This window comes from Athene noctua, chromosome 3, assembly GCF_965140245.1.
Source record: "Athene noctua chromosome 3, bAthNoc1.hap1.1, whole genome shotgun sequence".
Lineage (NCBI taxonomy): Eukaryota > Metazoa > Chordata > Aves > Strigiformes > Strigidae > Athene > Athene noctua.
This window is the reverse complement of record NC_134039.1, coordinates 19,609,333-19,629,200: the sequence shown is the minus strand read 5'-3', so window position 1 is coordinate 19,629,200 and position 19,868 is coordinate 19,609,333. Positions and strand designations below refer to the sequence as shown.

The 19,868-nt window shown below is 41.4% G+C and overlaps 1 protein-coding gene across 7 annotated transcripts in view; it reads right to left on the bottom strand.

The window, feature by feature from the left end:
- The window catches only part of CALD1 (caldesmon 1), a 200,606-nt gene extending 181,373 nt beyond the window's left edge, over nucleotides 1-19,233 (bottom strand). For 6 of the 7 annotated variants that reach the window (XR_012633385.1, XR_012633386.1, XM_074902189.1 and 3 more), the window contains exon 1: nucleotides 18,959-19,233. The gene's annotated coding sequence lies outside the window, so the exon portion shown is untranslated. The remainder of the gene's footprint in view (nucleotides 1-18,958) is intronic. The other variant, XM_074902197.1, reaches the window with a different exon arrangement.
- Between the last annotated feature and the right edge of the window lie 635 nt (nucleotides 19,234-19,868).

Genomic DNA, 19,868 nt, shown 5'->3' with positions numbered 1-19,868 from the left:
ACGTGCCATGCATTGCCCATCTTGATATATTAATTTTCTTTTGCAAGCAAACAAAACAAATCTCAGCTACAAGCTGCTTGGTGTTAGGGGCCATATACAATGCAGACTACCCTGAGAACAATTTGAAGCAGGAATTTTGCCCACATAATGTCTGCAGGTCAACATGCAAAACCTACATTTTTTCTTCTTAAAAAAAAACAAACCAAAACAAAAACAAAAACCAATCCAAAGCAAAACAAAAAAACCCACACTCATATAGTTTAGGCCTCCACTGCAGCTTTTATTTCCAGATGTTGCATGAGAGGCATGGGGGGGGTGGGTAATATCAAGATACAGAGTTGTTACTAACACCACAAAACACTCCCAGTAACAAATCACAGGAGGAAAACAACTCTTGGAAAGACCAGAATATGTGAGTACAAGAATGAGACCACCTCTCAGCAAGGTCCCATGTGTACTCTCTCTCTAACTCCCTACAGAGTGGCCCAAAGAGAGATAAGCCATACATGCCTCAATTCTTATGCACCAGAGGCCAAGTTCATTCTGGTCCTAGAGCCAAGACTGGAGCAAAGACAGAGAGGTAGCAACTTATGCACCCTTGAGTCAGAGACAGAAGACCCCTAAGGACTGTTACTACTCATGTTACTGCCACAAAAGCCTCCTCAGGAAACAGAATTATTGTAGGGGTAGGAAATGAAGGGTTGCAACCAACTCCTCACACCCAGCCCTCAGTGTGGACCGCACAGCAGGAATGATGATTCCCCCTCCCAGTGTAATGCTGAGGGATGATTACACATCCATCCACAGGAGTACAGATGCTAAGATTATAGCTGCTGCTTGAAATGGTCTGAAATTCATAGGAAGTCCCTCCGAGTCCTCTCTTCCTGTAGCCATCACACCCCAGCTGGACCTGGCTGTAATACCAAGATCCTTGCTTCTTTTAAATCTGACACTGGTTTTTCTATTTCCAAGAGGGCAGGTGTACTTGAATTGATCGATGGAGTAATTTATTTATTTTATTAGTAGCATTCTTGTCCTGTAACTTACACTGGCTCCTCGCGGCAGTAATTTCTACAAGTTGTTAAACCTCCCAGAATACAATTCTAAAAATCCCAGTGCTCTAAATTGAGACTGAAATTGTTAACCTAATAATTTGCTTCAATTGTTTGGACTGGTGACCCAAAATCAGCTGGTCCACATTACTTCAGCAACAGGCATTCTTTACAAAAGGGAATTTAAAACTGTTGAAAAGGAAAAATTAGAAAACTGCAAGATCAAAGAGCAGGAACAGAAAAAGCTTAGCAGTTGATGATAGCCTTATCTAGCCACTAGTTCTTGGGGGCATCACTTTAATTAACAATATCACAATGCACTTATCACTTCCAGGGCACCTTTCATTAAAGGACCTCTGAACACTTTGTAGACACTGATTAAGTCCCAAGCCACAACATTCCTGTGAGCAAATGGACTTTTAGTCGTTGAAACTTCTAAAAGATCAGGAAATAAGTATATTTTTGTAGCAGATGAATAAGGTCACTATAGCAACTGATGCCAAAGTTTGTTGGGAAGAATCTGTAAAATAATGAATAGAGCTACACCCATGCAAGCAGTGCCTTGTGCCAGTGGTCTGACCAGAGAGAGATCTTCCACAACCTGCCATGAGCTTAGCATTATCACCATAGCAATCACTGACCCACGCAAAAAATCTGAAATACATGGTTTATAGAGAAGTAAACAAGACAAGGCCAAAACATCTATTAAAGCTAAACAAAAGCAGCACCAGAAATGGAGTGCAACACAGTCCCATCTCTTGCTCTGGCACACCACCTTGAAAGAGATCAGTGACAGCTTTCAGATGTCTTGAAGATTTTATCAAGTGTTCAATTTTGAAGCAATCCACTTAGCTATAATTTTACCAGAGCTTTTAAAATTAAAAAAGCTACTCTCACCAAGATGCTTTAAGCAGAAGAAAATAGTGGGAAGAAATGTCAAAGGTCAGAACTGCTACTCAGTTTAATTCACTTTAATGTACACGTAGCAGAATGCAAAGCAATAATTTTTCTCCTTCATTCTGTCTGTCCAGCACAGCCCAAGCCATCACCTCTGTCTTCTGACACTAGTCAGCTCTAAGAAAGAGGTATCTTAACGTTAAACCTGGCCAGCTGTAATACATTTGCTAAAGTAATTACATTTATTTTTACAGATTAAATGTGCTTAGGTTTCACTGACATGTACTAGAAAATCAGAGGTTTCAATTTTGCAGATAAAGTTCCGCACTGTTACAATCAAAGACAGCATCCAGTGCTTAAAGCTGCTAACCATACATACATTTTAAAAAACAAAACACTATAGCTAGCATGTACTACAGGATCTATATTTCTTAAGTGCTAGCTCAAAGTTCCTTATATTCCTTTCTGTCTGCCCCGTCACATTAACAAGGCTATGATAATTAGACAGCAATTACCTAAATGTCTAAATCTTTGGTCTCCTTTAAATCAAGCTTTTTCCAATCCACATAATTTTATGTGCAAGCAATTACATTATTCTGAGTCAACCTCTGAGGTTCCTAACAAAACCTGTTACTTCTGGCAATAGAGCAGTGACTGATCTGCTTAGTGGGAAAGCAGCATTCAGAATTAAATTTCAAGTCCTGTTCCCCCCAGTCACCAGTGGTGACTACAGCTACAAACTAGGAACTGTAAAGCCACCGACCACATTCAGATGCATAAAAGTCAAAGCCAGGCACATGTTTCTTTGGGCAGTAGCAACAGCTGTTAGTAGGAGAAGCAATGCTGAAACAGAATTGAACAGGCATTGACGAAAACCCCCACAACCGCCAAAGAACTGCTCTTTTAGGAGAGTAACTCCCAATCAAAACTACAACAATTAAAATTTCCTAAAAGCACTCTATTGGGGAAATTCAGATTTTATTGTGCATGTGTCATGGGACACCCCAAAACTGAAATGATTACTTATAAAGTTGTTGGAAATATCACACCTCAGAGTATAAATAGGAGAGTACATCGCACTTCTGATGTGCAACACCTCTAGTGAGGTATTTCACTGTCTGTATGGTTCGTCTCTGAATAATGTGCTGGGGATTTTCAGAACAGGCATTTTTTCTCTACTCTTTCTAATTTTCATTCTCTTTCTCATTTTTTTTTCAACTCTTTCTTTAGTGCTCTAGTCAACACAATAGCTTGTTTTAATGTGGAGGGAGGAAGGAAACAACTGCTATTTTTGCATCACTTCCAGAGATGTATTCTGTAATATGACAAGTGTTTAGAAATTAAATAAGCTTCAACCTGGCCTGAAATTGCTCAGGTTTCAAAAGTAATAAGCAGTAAAATGCTACAGCATAATTGCCCCCAAATGACTTAAATAAATCATCCAGGAGCCTTATGTTGCTGTGACATTATTAAATCAGAAGTAATATCTGATCAATAAAGCTGAAGTAAAACACATACAAAATAAAGCAATCGGGTAAAAGAGGAAACAGTCTGGGATAGCGCTGTGACTCAGTTTCATACAAACAAGCATATTTGAGACTTGATGCCCTCTTAGTACTGCTGGCACACCCAGGAGTGCAAGCACCCTTGCCTTGTTAGGAAGAAATTTGCTGAGAGCACAGCTGGCTCCCCAAAAGTGTTTCTAGAGATTACTGAATTGAAACCGTGAACACTGGGCAGTGATTTAAGTCTTTAGATTTAATACAAGTCTAATTCAAGATCTAATACTTCAGAGCAGCAGCATACCATCTTCTATTCAGTTTCCTTCACCTCTATCCCTTGCAAGAAAATAAACAAATCAACAAAACCCTTCCTGATATTGCCTAAGGAGCTTAATTCAGCTTGACAAAGCTGCATATTTGCATTGGGAATGTGCACTTAACATTGGGTATCCCAGTCAGATTTTTTGCGTAATGCGTATTTGTAGGTCATGTTAAAACATCATGCAGTGGACTGGAAAAAGATTTAGCTGATGCTATCCATATAAACATTGTAAACCACTAATTGCATTTCTTTTTAACAAAGAAAAAATATATAAACAATTTCCATTTGCAAAAATCAGTGATTTCAGCTGGGTGGAATTCTGCAACTGCCTCCCTTCATCAAGCAGCCAACTCTGGTAGCCACTACCGTCCTTTATCAATACTGAATAGGGGCATTATGTCCTTACAGAAAATTCGTACAGGTAAAGAGGACAGGTCTTCTTTTATGCACACAACAAGAACACCACAAGTGGAGTGTGTTTATTTTCTACCACTCATTTAAGTGTCAAAATGTAATTTATATCAATGATATAAATGAGATCTTCCATCTCTCATCAAAACGGTCCTTCAGTTGAAGCCACTTGCACCTGTGTAAATGCAAAGTCACACGTGGTACATAAAGCTTTTCTTTCTGGTATTTCAGACAGATAGTTTAATGCTCCCTGTGCAGCAGCAAAGTTGTATGAGGAACACAGCTATTTCTATGTAGACTCATGTCCTTCTCTGTCAAACATGTTTCACATAAAAATTACAATTGTTCATTTCTGACACACTCATTTCAACAATGTGACACTTTTAGATATGGCAAAAATGGATGTAACACCATCTGAGCTTTTGCTACTCTCCATCCCACAGTTTTCATTCCTGCACTGAACTCCAGTTCTAGTGCCAGAGAACTTTGCATCACTTCTACTTTCTGAAACCAGCATAACAGATGCACTGCCTACAGAGTCTACTGCCCATTTGCTAAGAATACCTCCAGGAAATTATAAAGAAAATAATTTCATAAAAGCAGTCCAACAGAGGAAGTGTGGTAACTAATACAACTCCATGGATATAGACCATTTCAGTATTCCCAGTAGCAGCAAGTATCCAGCAGCAGAAATCTGGTTGAGCTTCTCTTACTCTGTACTTTTACTGATCAAAACCAAAACTAATCAAGGGTGGCCAGGCTACTTTAAACAGAATACTGTAATACTCCATAATAACCTTAACTAAGTAACAAAGGGGAAATTCAGCATCTATTAAAAGGAATCACATCTTGTAATATCCAAGTCACTAGACAACATCTATTATATTTAGGTCTTCTTCACATAAGAGATTGTTCAGCAGATGCCCAAGAAATTGAATACAGCATTTAACCCTCCTCCAGCACTTCTAAATGTGTTTTAAAAGCTCTTAAATACTAATCATTCTTTACAGACAAAAATTCCCCTGCTTACTTCTCTCTTCCTTTGTTGTCAATATAGTAGTCCCAGGAGCTATGAGAAAAAAGGTAAGTAAATAGTAGACCTATGAATAGTATGACCTGAGATGACAGCATATTTTAGAGCTGTGAATCTTGCTGTAGGAGTCAGAAGCCTTGGTGTCTGCTCCTACCTCTTTCACTGTCTTTCCCCATGAACTCAGTGATTTTTGTCTCAGTGAAGGGACATACAATCTACACAGTATTATTTAGCACATACAAGTCAGGCTGAATTTGGCAAGCTCTGTTCAGTCAAAGACAGTATTGAAATAGGAATATGGGGGGTGGGGTGGGGGGTGTGTGTTTGGACAGAAATACACAGGAAGCAAGCAGGAAAAAAAACTCTTTTAGGTACTGTGTTCAAATAAGAGCTCTCCCATTGGTGGTGTTCTCTCACAGCAGTACATGATTTGCTAAGAAGGAAGATCCAGAGAGAACTAAAGATCTCATCACAAATCCTCTAGCAACGGGGCCTCTACTTCATGCTTACCCACATGAATGATCACAACTAGCAGAAGTCATTTCTGTCTGATGGCAGAACAGCATCCTATGTGAAACAAGTTGGTGATCTCAGACCAGTTCTGTAAGAATACGTTCCTGCATCACCACTGGGAATAATTAGCACTTGCATGAACCACAGGGACAGTAGCTTCTGCCGCACTTTTTCTGTGGACAATAAAATTAGCTTTGGCTCAGTTAGTGAACAGTAAGTATCCTATCATAGACTGAGAAGAGACCTGTAACACCTCCATAAGAACTCCCTTTAAAACAAGCAGATAGACCCATTTAAAACATTCCCCATACTTTACTGCATTTTACCCCTCAATTTTGGCCTACAGATCAAGCTTAATTGCAGAATCACCGAATTGTCAAGGTTGGAACAGACCTTGAAGATCATCCAGTCCAACCATTGACCTATCGCTGACAGTTCCCAACTACACCATATCCCTCAACGCTATGTCGACCTGACTCTTAAACACTTCCAGGGATGGAGAATCCACAACTGCACTGGACAGCCCGTTCCAACGCCTAACCACCCCTTCTGGAAAGAAATGCTTCCTAATATCCAGTCTAAAACTTCCCTGGCGCAACTTGAGGCCATTACCTCTTGTCCTGTCACTTACTACTAGGCTAAAGAGACTCATCCCCACCTCTCTGCACCCTCCTTTCAGGTAGCTGTAGAGGGCGATGAGGTCTCCCCTCAGCGTCCTCTTCTCCAGACTAAACACCCCCAGTTCCCTCAGCCGCTCCCCGTACAACCTGTGCTCCAGACCCTGCACCAGCTTCGTTGCCCTTCTCTGGACACGCTCGAGTCATTCAATGTCCTTTTTGTAGTGAGGGGACCAAAACTGAACACAGGAATCGAGGTGCGGCCTCACCAGTGCCGAGTACAGGGGTAAGATCCCTTCCCTGTCCCTGCTGGCCACGCTATTGCTGACACAAGCCAGGATGCCATTGGCCTTCTTGGCCACCTGGGCACACTGCTGGCTCCTGTTCAGCCAGCTGTCAATCAACCCTCCTAGGTCCCTCTCTGACTGGCAGCTCTCCAGCCACTCCTCCCCAAGCCTGTAGCGCTGCTGGGGGTTGTTGTGGCCCAAGTGCAGCCCCCGGCATTTGGCCTGATTGAAACTCCTCCAGTTGGCCTCAGCCCATGGCTCCAGCCTGTCCAGGTCTCTCTGCAGAGCCTCCCTACCCTCGAGCACATCAACACTCCCACCCAACTTGGTGTCATCTGCAAACTGACTGAGGGTGCACTCGATCCCCTTGATCATTCTGCATCATTCTGCTTTTCTTCAAGACCTCAAGTAAAATAAAAATGAAAGTTAACACTAAATAACTGTGTAGTCTTAAAACGTTTTCCCTCTGTCAGTGGGAGTGCACAGCATCACATTGCAAACCACATTACAATGAACCTTTACACCACACACCTGTAAACATCACCATCTCAAACACTGAGCAAAGAAAAAGCATCTGAAATCAGTGTTTATACTGGTGGGAAATCCTGCTAAAATCAAGGGAGCTATGTTAAACTCTAAATCTAAACAGCATGCCAAAACTCATACTGAAGAGGCTGCAGACGTGCCTGAACCTCAGGCATTGCTGTACAGGAGAACAGCAAGCAGGACCACCAAAATGCAGGCAGCAAGAAACCAAGACAAAAAAATATCTCTCCCTGGTATTTCTTCTCTCTTAATCAATACCTGCCATACCTTCAGCTGCATTTCCTCATACACAGAGCAACAGCAAAGCCCATCTCACAGTTGCAGACTGTTGCTCTAGCACCTGAGTATCCTTGCTTGTAAAGTAACACCTCTGCTAGACTTCAAGGAATTCTAAAGCTCTTCTCTCTTTTTGAAACCAAAAGTACACTTTCAGCTGAGCACAACTGCCTTCCTACACTTTTGCAAGATGTAGCTAAACCAAAGTCTGAGCTTGAAGGAGTTCTCTTCACAGTTCTGAAGTTCTCTTCAAAGTTCTGAAGAGAGGTTTGACTCCTGAAATACATGGTTCTTATTTCATTGCTTACTTTGATAATTTCAAGGCAGAATAGCTGCACATGTGGTGCTTTTGTCTAAACTGGCTTTATAGGAGTCAACACCACCTCTCTTTTAATTTGATATGGTTGAAATTAAGAAGAAAATAACCTGAAGCTCCCTGCAGAACACTCTAGTCTCTCATATTTCCAAATCATTTCATCAAGGAAACATCAGAGATTCAGTAAGAAAGAAACTCAGTGCAGCACTTAGAAAAATTAGATATTTCTTTGGCCCTTCATGGCACGTTAGTCCTACAGTTCCATTTTGGATTTACACAGGTGTTATGCAAAGCAGAATTTGGCCCCTTTCTCCCAGGTGGTCTGACACATTTACTGCAACGTGCAGATATGCCCATATATTTTGTATGTATATAAAGCACATTCTCCAAACTTAAACCCTCTCCCAGAGAGTCTCCCTAGGTCTCTGTCTAATTTTGGTCTCATTTATTCCCTTGCAAATAGAAAGCAGTTCCATTGAACGCAGTGAGGTAACACTTGTATTAAACTCACATGCGATCATGTCAAAGCCATGGTCCATAATAAAACCAGCTGCTGTTAACTCTTCTACAAGTTTCCATTCATTAGGGGCTTTTTGCTTGAATTCACATGACCAGTATCCGTGGGCCAAAAAACACATTTTAGAATGATAGCTATTTCCCCTTGCTAAAAACTAGAAAGTGCAGCAAACTATCCCAATCCTCACTGAAAAACTACAGCTTATTGTATTTTGTTAATAAACAGAGGTGTTTATGGACAAAACATGTGTGAATATACTTTAGGGAATCATCCTGCACTGCCTAGAGGAAAAGGACAAGATGACCTAATATGTCCTTAGCAGGTTTTCATTTTTAGTTTTGAGTTTGGTTTGGGGAAGGGGGGTGCATGTCTGTAGCTTCTGGTATTTAATTCTAAATCGGGGAAAAGCCTTGAATGTAAATATTTAAATTCAGCCTCAGTGACCTGTAAGCACTGAACCCAAGATCGATGAAACCAGTTCTATGCCTGCTAATGCCAACAGCCTTTCCATCAGTGCCTTTCCATTGCCTTGAAGGGTCACAGGAGAGACAGAAAAAATGTACTCAGATTATAATGTTCTTTCCAGTTCATCACACCAGTCTCCAAGCTTTCAGAACTGTATAACCGTATTTTGTCATATAAGTCATATTCATAGTCTGTCACCACTTCAATCTGTTCATTTATAACAAAACATACTTCCTGCACATATAGTAAATTCCTTTCATTTTTTACTAAGATGAACCGATCTTTATCAGATACTTTGATACAAAGGCAAACCATTACCCCCTCTCGTTAATATTGTTAGCTAAATATTGACTCCAAGAATGGGGCTCACATCTATTACAGAAGGTAGGGAAAAGGAAAAAAAAAAAAAGCTTATTTTGGAAAAACATTTGGGTTGTCGGAGTAGATGGCCCAAGAATGACACCCTAATTTTTCAGTTTGACAGGTGAAACAATACACACATCTTTACTGACCATGGAAATCCTTAGACAATGGACTGAAGGCTTTAAGGCAGTCCACAAGCAGCACAACAGGGAAGGGTGCTGCTCTAAAAGTATTAACACAAATCAAAAAACTTATCTTGTAAAATGACGACTTTGACAGCCTTTACTGAAGGACCCCAAAGGGAAGGGGAACTCCCAGCTGTGGACAGTGCAGAGCAGCACAGCTGAACACAAACTTCTACAAAGCTTCTCTAAAGGTAGCCAGAACAAGATTGCACAAACAGTAAGCTTGGCCACAAATCACTAAGCAGAGGGGGAAATGGGGGTAAAATTACTCCAAAGCATGCGTCATTTACACTTTCCTCTTTGAAGAGGAAAAAGAAAAACAAAGCAGACTTACATCTTCCATTTGGGCTCAGGAAGACCAAAGATGGTAAAAATAGAATAAAAAGTTTTTTCAACCATGCAATAATACTTATTGCATCCAATGTGATTATTCAAGGACTTTTTCCCAGGGGCTCCAGATGCCATTTAAGAAGCTGATATAATGCAAGGTTTCTCACAATCTAAATAGAAATACGAGATAGATTAAGTATCTAGTTGTTTTGGTTTCCAAACAGGCTATCTCTGATCCTTCTAAGAGCTGGAAACAGAAGTCTTTACATGCATTACTATTGCACTACCTAGCTGTCACAACCTGACAGTGCTTCTTTTGGCCACATTAGGGTTCCTCAGTGGGTGTGTCTTAGCATGACTTTATGATAATGGTCAAATGACATCTTCGAAGTACTGCTGTCCAGACATTAAAAGCAGCAACATCTCAAAGCAGGCCTAATTTACAACCTCCCTCTCTGACTTAAAAGATCTTGACCTTTCATATGCAGTTAAGGAAGCCAGTTTCACCTTTAGCAAAATAAGAACATCCAAAACCCACCCTCATTAAATAGAGGTATCAGACAAAGGACTACCAAACAGAAAGATCAGTTTTCCTTAACACTAGAAACAGAAGCAGTGCCATGTGTCAGAAAGCAATTTTCTGGTACTGAGAAGCCAAACCACTTGAAGGCTGCTGGTCAATAGCTAGCCTGAACTGCCAGGTAAATCTGTTATTGCCCTACAGCAGGTCACCCACAATGGTCACATGGACAAAAATTCATATTATCAGTTACACTTTTTGAAAATTGTAGAGGCACCCAGATGTATATGAAAATAGAGGATGAATCACACCTGTGTCACAGAGATGTCATCCTTCCTGGGAGGCACAACATCATTCTGGAGAAGGAGAAGGAGACTGGCTTCAAATACAGCCAAGATGTCCTGTGGCTGACTACAACATCCATTTTAACTGTGTCATCTTCAGTGGCCCCAAAACATGAGTAACTGGATGGTGTGCAATGAGGCATGTAGTCTGGGAGATAAGACTGATCTATCAATCCTTCTGGCCACAGAGATGTGGGTTTTCATTGAAATTACATAGGGGTATGATCCCAGACATAATCTCTAAATCTACCAATATGACACAAACATCATATTTCTAAAGTATTTAGTGTAACACAAATGAACAATAAAAACTCCAGAAAATCTCCAGCAAGCAGAAAACCTTACGTATCTCCACGTAGTCACTTAACTATCTTTCTCCTTGTGAAATAAGATGCAACTAGACCAACTACTTGATTTTGATGGCAGAGTACTGATCCCTAAACAAAATAAACTGAAAAGCAAGAATGTAAACACAACTGTGCTTCAATGACTTTGCATCTTAATGCCATCTGTGTAAGGTTTCACTGCAGAAATTGATGTGGTGGAAGTAAAATCCCTGAAGAGTGTGTGGAGCACTGGGGACCCCTTCTGCAAGTCCCATCCAAAGCACATTACTCCCTTCCTCTGCCAAAACTCATCCCTATTCATATACACACACATTTCCTATTTGCTTCACTCCTGCAGTCCCATCACTGACTCTGAAATACTGACATTTAATCACTGCTTTTGTTAGTCCTTTATACATGGTGAGAATAAGATTTTGTCTGCTAATCCTAGTCTTTAGTCATATAAATCCACAGTAGATGTACTGAAGACAGAGGAGCTATGCTTTATATATATTGGTAGAGGAAATGTATTTTTCTTGTTTGGGTTGTATAGGGGGGAAGGAGAGGAAACAGACTGGTGTGTCTGGTTTTATGGGGGAGGGTTAAGTGGCAAACCCAACTGTTTGCAGTTTACAGGGATCTAAATAAAGGAACAACAACAACAACAAAAAATAGCTACAGAGCTTTTAATAACACAGCAGAGAAAACTGCAAACAAACTGCAAGTAAAAGTTGCTGCTTCTCCTTTTCATTGTCATAAGGCACTGCTCCTTGATTGCATACTGTGTCCAGTGAATAAGCCATTTACTATTGTGGTTGCAGTGAATGAAGCTCAGACCTTTCCCATATATGGCAGAGCCTTTTAATCACCAGGGAGCAAATGAGCAGTGGAATTTTACTAGCTTTTTAGGTTTGCAGTGCCCTCTCTTGTATGAAATATCATTTCCCAGTGAATGCTCATAGCTGGGGTTTTGACCCAATTTCCTGCTGCTGCTGTCTGTTAGGGGATGTGTAGAAAGCAAACATAAAAGACCAGTCTCTGATAGCAAGCAGCCCAGTGAATTCCAAGTAACTCAAGGAAATCAAACAGATTTGCACTAAGATAATTGAGATCAGGCCTTTTTTTTTTTTTTTTTTCACTAACAATACGGTTTATATCACTGTACAGCTGCTGAAAACAAGATCAGATTCAGGCCAACTGATGCCCAGGTTAAAACTTCTCCCTCATTTTCACCAATGCAGCAGAAAAAAGACAACTGATGTTTTAACTTACTGGGATAGCGGTAGGGAAATTCTCAGCTGGCCTGCTTTTGTCAGCGTAATATACATTAGCCACAGAAATGCTTGGCTCAGTATCATCTGGATTGTCTAAACACTCTTATTCATATTTACAGCAATTAAAATGCTGCACTTCAGTCTTCATAATCCAAGTTTTGTTTGAAGTGGCAAAGCAACAGCTGTGGCTTATCAGACATCTGAATGAAACTCCTCATTTTCATAGCAGGGGTGTGGCTGGCTCTGTGGATGGGGCTAAGCAGTTCCCAAAGCCATACAAAGCAGCACACGCTCTCCTGAGGACCCAGGGGTGGGTGCAGCACTCCAAAGCCTCCCATGAAGGATGCTGACCAGGGGCATCCTGCAACACCAATAGGTTAAGCTATGCAGATAAATGAGAGCTGACCAAACTCTTACCCGGATCTCAGAGCTAACTCAACCTGCTGCCATGCCCAAACACTCTAGCCAAGCTCTAGGAATTTCCTTTCCAAACCTACAAGCCTTAACTAGGCCAGAGCAAATGCCAAATTATCCCCTGGCTCAATAGCTTTTGAAATTGCTGAGAGAAAGCAGCTTATCACTCGGTCATTAGGAAGATGCAGACAGAAAGTCCTCAGTATTTTCAGCTGATCCCAGAAGACTGTGCAGAAATTGTCCTCGGTAAAACAGCTTGTATTAGAAAGCGATGATCTGGGCGATCAAAACAAACACTGCTAGGTCCTCTGAAACAGTGAAAATTAAAAAAAAAGAAAAAGGAAAAAGAAAAAGGAAAAAGAAAAAGGAAAAAGAAAAAGGAAAAAGAAAAAGGAAAAAGAAAAAGGAAAAAGAAAAAGGAAAAAGAAAAAGGAAAAAGAAAAAGGAAAAAGAAAAAGGAAAAAGAAAAAGGAAAAAGAAAAAGGAAAAAGAAAAAGGAAAAAGAAAAAGGAAAAAGAAAAAGGAAAAAGAAAAAGGAAAAAGAAAAAGGAAAAAGAAAAAGGAAAAAGAAAAAGGAAAAAGAAAAAGGAAAAAGAAAAAGGAAAAAGAAAAAGGAAAAAGAAAAAGGAAAAAAGAAACAGCAAAAAAGAAAAAGCGTTGCCTTTGTTTCTGGGGTGAGAGAGATTTTACCAGGGTGAACACTGTGGCTCAAAAAAAAAAAAAAAAAATGGGGGAGGAGGACCATTTTACCATTAGAGAGCTTACTGTCAAAGAAAAGAATGAAGTGGGAAAAGGGTAGTAACATGCCCTATGGCAGTCAGAAAGACAAGGGAACATCAAAGCCTTGCAAATAAGAAACAAACAAGGGCCTGATCACAGTCTCCTTCACTTGGGCAGAGCTCCCTTTGAAGATGACTGGAATCCAACTGGCACCGGTCTGCAGGACCAAACCTTGACTTCTGAAGGAGCACAGGAACCGCTGCTCCTGCTCTCACTCCATGACCGTTTGTCCAGCCCTGCACAGCTTCTCCCTAGCTGCAGCCAGCTGCTTCAGAGAAGGACATAAACCAAGCTGCCAACAAATCTCAGGACCTTTGTTTACAGAGCTGTCTTAAATTCAGGCTCCCTTAGCAATCATGAATGCTAGTTCTCCCTCACCCCAGTTATTTAACTTTTTAAAGTGCACACAGCGATTTTCATGCCCCTTAGATCTCCACATACTTGAAGGAAGATTGGGAGGGTCAGTGCAGGTGGAGAGGGGTGCACACAACACACACGTACTTGCATATCTATATGCAATGAAACTGTCTTCCTGCATTTAGCCATACCCCCCCCGCCGCCTTTCATATTTGTTGGCCTACGGAGTTACTCTTCTGAATAGATCCAAAACCAGAGCATGTACAGCAAAAATTTATCTCCACAAATCTATTTATAACCCTTCTATGAGCTAAATTCCAAAGATTTTTTTTGCCATTTAAGGACATAAACCAGAAAATGTGCAAACGGGTGGGTTCCACTTTGCTTCACACCCTCCACAGCAAATCTCAAGGGAAATGCTCTTTATTTGTATTCTGTACACAAGAGGGTGTGGAAACATGTAATGTTGTTTCCATTGCCCGAAATCCTTCCCTAATATTTTCCCCACTGCAGCCTGGCCTGGCCCCAGGAGTTAAGTTTCAAATGCTCTCATCAACTTGAAACTGGACAAGCAGGTAAGGTTCAGCAGCTTGCTTAGTAGCTTCTCTTCCAAGTTTAAGACACTGTGGCACATCTGTAAGCAAAAACTCTCACCCTGCATTTTTGTTACATGCATGACAACTTCACAGGAAGGCTCTGTCTCAGACGCAGCAAGCACAGTTAAATCTGCAAGCACCCAAGAAATTCCCACCAGACATGTCAGTACACTGTCACTACTGACCCTGGCCCATCTTCAACCTCATTCACTGGGCTTCAGCAGTTTTATACCCACAATCTAGAAGAAGTTACTTTCTAGTAGAATACATATCTCTGAATAAACCAAAAACCCTGTATGTTCTTGCTGGGAAATCAGTCAAAACCAAGGTTTTAGCATTACATATTCTTTATAAACACTAATGAAATAAGCCCCAGCAGCCCCCTGGACTAAATACAAAAAGGCATGGATTATCCTTTACTTGAAGATACAGAAACAGACACACAGCTATTAAGTGAGTCACCAGGTATTTACGACCACGGGAAAAAATTTAAAGGAAAAATTACCCCAACTGGGTAAACTGGCTTAAGATATGGCCACTTTTTTCCTTTCTCTGTTCCCCTTGCTTCCTCAGTTATTTGCTCCTGCCCTCACTGCAAGCCAGCAGGACAGTCCCCATAAGCCTTTTTCCTGTCTTCATCCCCAAATCCCATAAACATTGCTTTAGGCAGGATCTTCTGATCAGGAGGTGCCCCTATGCTTGATGGACAGTTTTCCCCTCTCCGGGGGCAGACACAAAGACCAGGGAAGGGAAAAGAGGCATCAGTTCACAGTAGTTCTTCCTGTCCATAGGTGGAGGAGGTGGGTGCCCCAGCTCACAGCCCGCTCGCCTCTCCACTGGGGAGCCCAGCAAGCCTGGGCACTGCTGTATCTGGATGCACAGCAGTTGCTGCAGGACAAAGCAGTAACCTGGGGGTTTTTCAAGTGAGAAAGTCCAGAAAGCTGCATTTCTCACAGGGTGAGCTAGTGATGCTAAGGGAGAGGGGAACAGTAGGGACCAAGCTGCTAACGCTGGTATCTGCTTGAGAGACAGACTGCCAGTCCCACACCATTTATCAGCACTCAGTGCAGTTCCAAAGAAAAAACACATCAACATCAAAATAAACACTTTCTTATGCAGGATGTAAACCTTGCAGCTAACATACCAGTGCTACAGCTAAGTAATGGGTTTATGTGCTCTAATCTTTTTGGTTAATCAAATCTGTTTCAACAAAAGTAGGAACAAGCTCCCCCAGGGGTGGGAGGGATCCCAAATTACAATGTATTGAGTGTCCTTCCTAGCTGGGCTAGCTGAACTGTACAAAAGCATCAGGAAAGGCAAAAAGAAATTGGTACATAGTTCAACTGTCCTAAGACCTCAATGTTTTATCCTGAAAGGTCAGATCTAGTCTGATCTTCAAATGCCTTTGAGTCAAATTTCAGCCTTAGCCAAATCAAATCCTTGACAAACCATTTGGAGGCATGCAACAGCTACAGCTTCCCAGCAAACACCCGTGCTGAAAGAGTAAGTGCCAGCATATAGATAGGCACCTTGTTTCCAGTACAGACGCCCCCAAAATCCATTCTCACCAGGTCATGGGGCTTTAAACGACCCAGGAGCTACAAACAGAACCAGCAAACCAGACTTTCTGCACATGCACATTTCTGAAAGTGGGAGCTCTAGTAAGGAAGCAGCTTTCTTGTTACAAGCTGCCAAGGGGTAGTTACCAATAAAAGGCAATTTTTAAAGAATGAAAACTTGCTTTGAAGATAGACTCCCACTCTTTGCAGTCACAGGCCTGTCTGCCTCAGGCTTTGTACACCTGGAGCCCAATCCTGCTAACTCCCCATAAAGCTCCTCTCAAAGGCAATGAAATGTTCACAGGACTGTGCTTCCTATTCTACTATGTTACCTTTTTTGGTGCTTTCTCTGATACCCAAAAGTGTCCAGACAAGCACTTCACTGCTCTCTTGGCCCTCTCTTTCTTACACATATATGGTTTCCTGTCCCTCTTTGTTCACACACAGCAATCAAACGTACCAAGTTGTATGCCTGGCAGATAGGCATTAACAACTCCACTGATCTTTCATATAAATTATAACTCAGGCAGCCAACAGAATAGGTCTCATGTAAGCAACTATGGAGAAATCAGAGTATTTTAAATAGTACCAGGACATTCAAATGCTGTTTGTCCTGCAGGATGGAAGACCTGAAGGCTCTCACTTTTCTGTAATGAAAAAAATCACCTATGTAGGCAGGGCCACTCCAGCTGCACGCAGGGAAGGGTGAAACGAGGACTTCTTGACAGACCTTTGTCATCTTCCTCTTCATATGACAGAAGCTACCTCCCAGCAGGCAACCAGCAAAAAAAACCCAAAACCCTTGTTCTATCTTTCTAGTCTCACTACCTGGAACCAGTAGCACTGCACACTAACCCTGTGTGGGTCCAGACGGATGCTGACCAGAATGCCTCCATGACATGTGAAGGCCCATGAATGAGACCTAGAATGAACTTTCCATCACGATCCACTTTAATTTTCCATCTAACATAATCCAGAGGAATTTACATCCCCCCTTCCCTTTCAAATCATCTAGCTTTCAGTGTCACTGCTGCATTGTGTACCAGTGCTAGACAAGAAAAAAAGCACAAGGGAAGTTACTCCTTTGTCAGGCTACTTCATGTCAGAATAATCCTGTGAGCACATGAAACAATTGTGGCAAAACCCTTATTCTAATACATGCTTACATCACTCACTGTCAAAGCATATTCAGAGTACATAGGACTCCCCTTGCATCAGATCCTGCATCCATTAATGATGGTATTGATTTCACAAGGCTAATCCTGTGAATGAAGGCTGTAGAATTGATCCTCTTGTCATTACATGCTGCAACAAAGAGGAGTTTTCAGGAAATACAAGTTATTTCAATTTTGTCTCCTGTTCACAGACATCTTATCAGGTGTTTCTTCCCTGCCGTCATGATTTAGATATTACATTAACATGTGCAGGTTTTATTGACTAAGATACCTGGCTATCAGAAAGCCTTCCAAGAAAGGCAGACCTGTACTTTCTTCAAATATGTAGAGAAAAAATAGTTCAGACCCACTTTACCTCAAAGGCAATTTAATTAAGCAAATGGACCACTTCCTTGAAAGCATCACTCCATTTGTAGTTTATATTAAAACAGTCTATATCATTAGTTTTGGCATGGGTAGTTTTAGGACCCCATCCTATCCATGGCAGCAGAAAAGGGTATGAGACTTGCTTGCAGATGCATATGCTCACACAGAACCTACTGCTACATTTAATGAGACAGAGAAAGAAGGGATGCAGGGTCCCAGGGTTCTCTGATGGCAAACCTTACAAGTACAATCATTCACAGTATGGTACCTAAAATAGACAAATTATAATAAATACACTGTTCTCACAAAAGAAACACTCTGCCTCCTTATTTTCTTTGAGCTGCTGCCAAGGACCGAATGTGTTATTTTCACAAATTATTCTCCTGTATGCCTTTTAGCAAGAGAAGTCTTCTCAGCTAGGCAAATTTGCATAAAAACTGCATACTCTGAAAATAAGTACTTCTCTGGAAACAAATACTTCGCAAAAAAAAAAAAAAAAATTAAACACAGTTATCTTGTCCATTCTTCCAAACAATGTATGTTATATGAAAAAAAAATAATTAAAAATCAATTCTATGGCTGCAAGTCTGGCCGGAGGTTACTAATTTGGTCAATGTCTGCTGCTCCCAAGTATCCATCTGCAGCTAACTTCACCCCTCCCTTCATTTTCACAGCTCCTTCTCTGAGAGATTCCCTGCTATGCAGAACATCGTGCTATCAGCAGCCAGCCTTGCACAACACTTTGAAACTGTCCGAACATGTCAAAGGAGCTGGGAAGGAGAGCCTGCTCACTGGCTCTCCCCAGCAGTGCTCTGACTGACACAAACACACATCCAGACTTTTAAGAGCTCCAGTCCCACACAAGCGCATTTTTTCTCCCTCTTTTAACAGGAAAGACAACTTCACAGGAAACATTCTGGCAATACGCGGCTGCGGATGTTGAATGCTGAAGACAAAAACGGATGCCATGTATTGTCAACAATACTTCTATGAAAGGCTGCCATGACGGACATCAGCTTCAGCAAGTATCAGATCAGTAACGTTAACCAGAGCTTTACTGTATCTGTATCAGTTACACTGGGAGACTGCCCTTACAGTTGGGCTGCTCTGAAAGCCCAGGTATTAAGTTGCAAAATTAAAAGCAATTCAGCAGCCATTACCACCGTAAAAACTTTTCCATCGCAATTCCTTTTTAAAAAAAAAAAAAAAAAAAGGAGGGGGGGAATAAAAAAAAAAAAAAAGGACAGATATGTTATTGCTCCACTAACAAGCCTGCTGCAGAGTCTCAAATGGTGTGGGACCAGCACATATCCTGCCCTGCACCCAAAGCCTTGTCCCCACACCTCCTCATTAGGGTCCCCCACTGAGGCAGGCAAGCATGCACCCCCTCCACCCGCCCGGCACAGTTATCTCCCTTAGTTCACTGCAAACATCTGGAAAGGGGGGGGGGGGGGCACAGAGAGAGGAGGGGAGAGGAGGGGAGGAAAAATAGTATCCGAACTTTTGCACTATTTCCACAGCTCGTTAGATTTCGCGTGCTGCTTAATCTCTAGCCATAACACAAATGCAGTCAGACCAGCTCAGTCCCAAACAAATACATATTTTAAGCCCTTACCTCTGGCTGAAAAGTTTTCAACTAGTAGGAAGGAAATGAATAACTGGCTGCTTGGGCAGGAGCACAGCAAGAAAGGCACACCAGCAGCCTCACACACAGCCCTATTGAATAAAAACTACAGCTTTTCCTTGGCCCCTCCCAAAAGTCAATGCTAAGTGAATACATATCCCTTATGTTTACAATTGGCAGGCAGCGGTATGCATTGTCCTCAATTTATTCTAATAGGCAGCCAATGACTACACACAAGCCAAGGTGGGTTCAGCCTGCCTGCAGAGATGCCTGTCATTCCCTAGGCATGCTCAGGAAGCCACTCATCAGAAAACCAAGACCTAAAAAGCTCCGAAAATTCGTGCAAGCTGCCAAAACTGTCTTGCTACATGCCCTTTTTTGGTTATCCTTAGCAGGGCCTCTGAAAGTAAATCCTCTGTCAGGAACAATCATAAGAAATGTTAATCTTGGAGAAAGAGGCTGTCTTGTTGAACACAAATGAAGCTTAAAAAAGGAAATACACTGAATGGAAAGGAACACAGTAAACATATTTACTTTTTTGCACCAGTTAAAAAAAAAAATCAAATAATTTCACCATAGCTAAACTTCATTGTATTTTTTTAACGAGGACCACATGTAAAAGGGAACAGAAACACTCTGCTGTGCAGCTTGATTCTGCAGAAAGAGAGACACCAGTGGGAAACGCACATGAAAGATGAGTTGGCAGGCTTCACAGCCCGTTTCCATTTCAAATAGTACAACAGAAGTTACATATAGAATATCTGTGTTCTGAAAAAGAACTTTTAAAAAGGGTTCAAAACTTTGATGATGATACTTAGCAAGTTGGACTAGTTGGATATACAGGTTTTGTTTACAGGTATACAGCTGTTTATCTAGACATTAAAATTGATTAATCTACTAT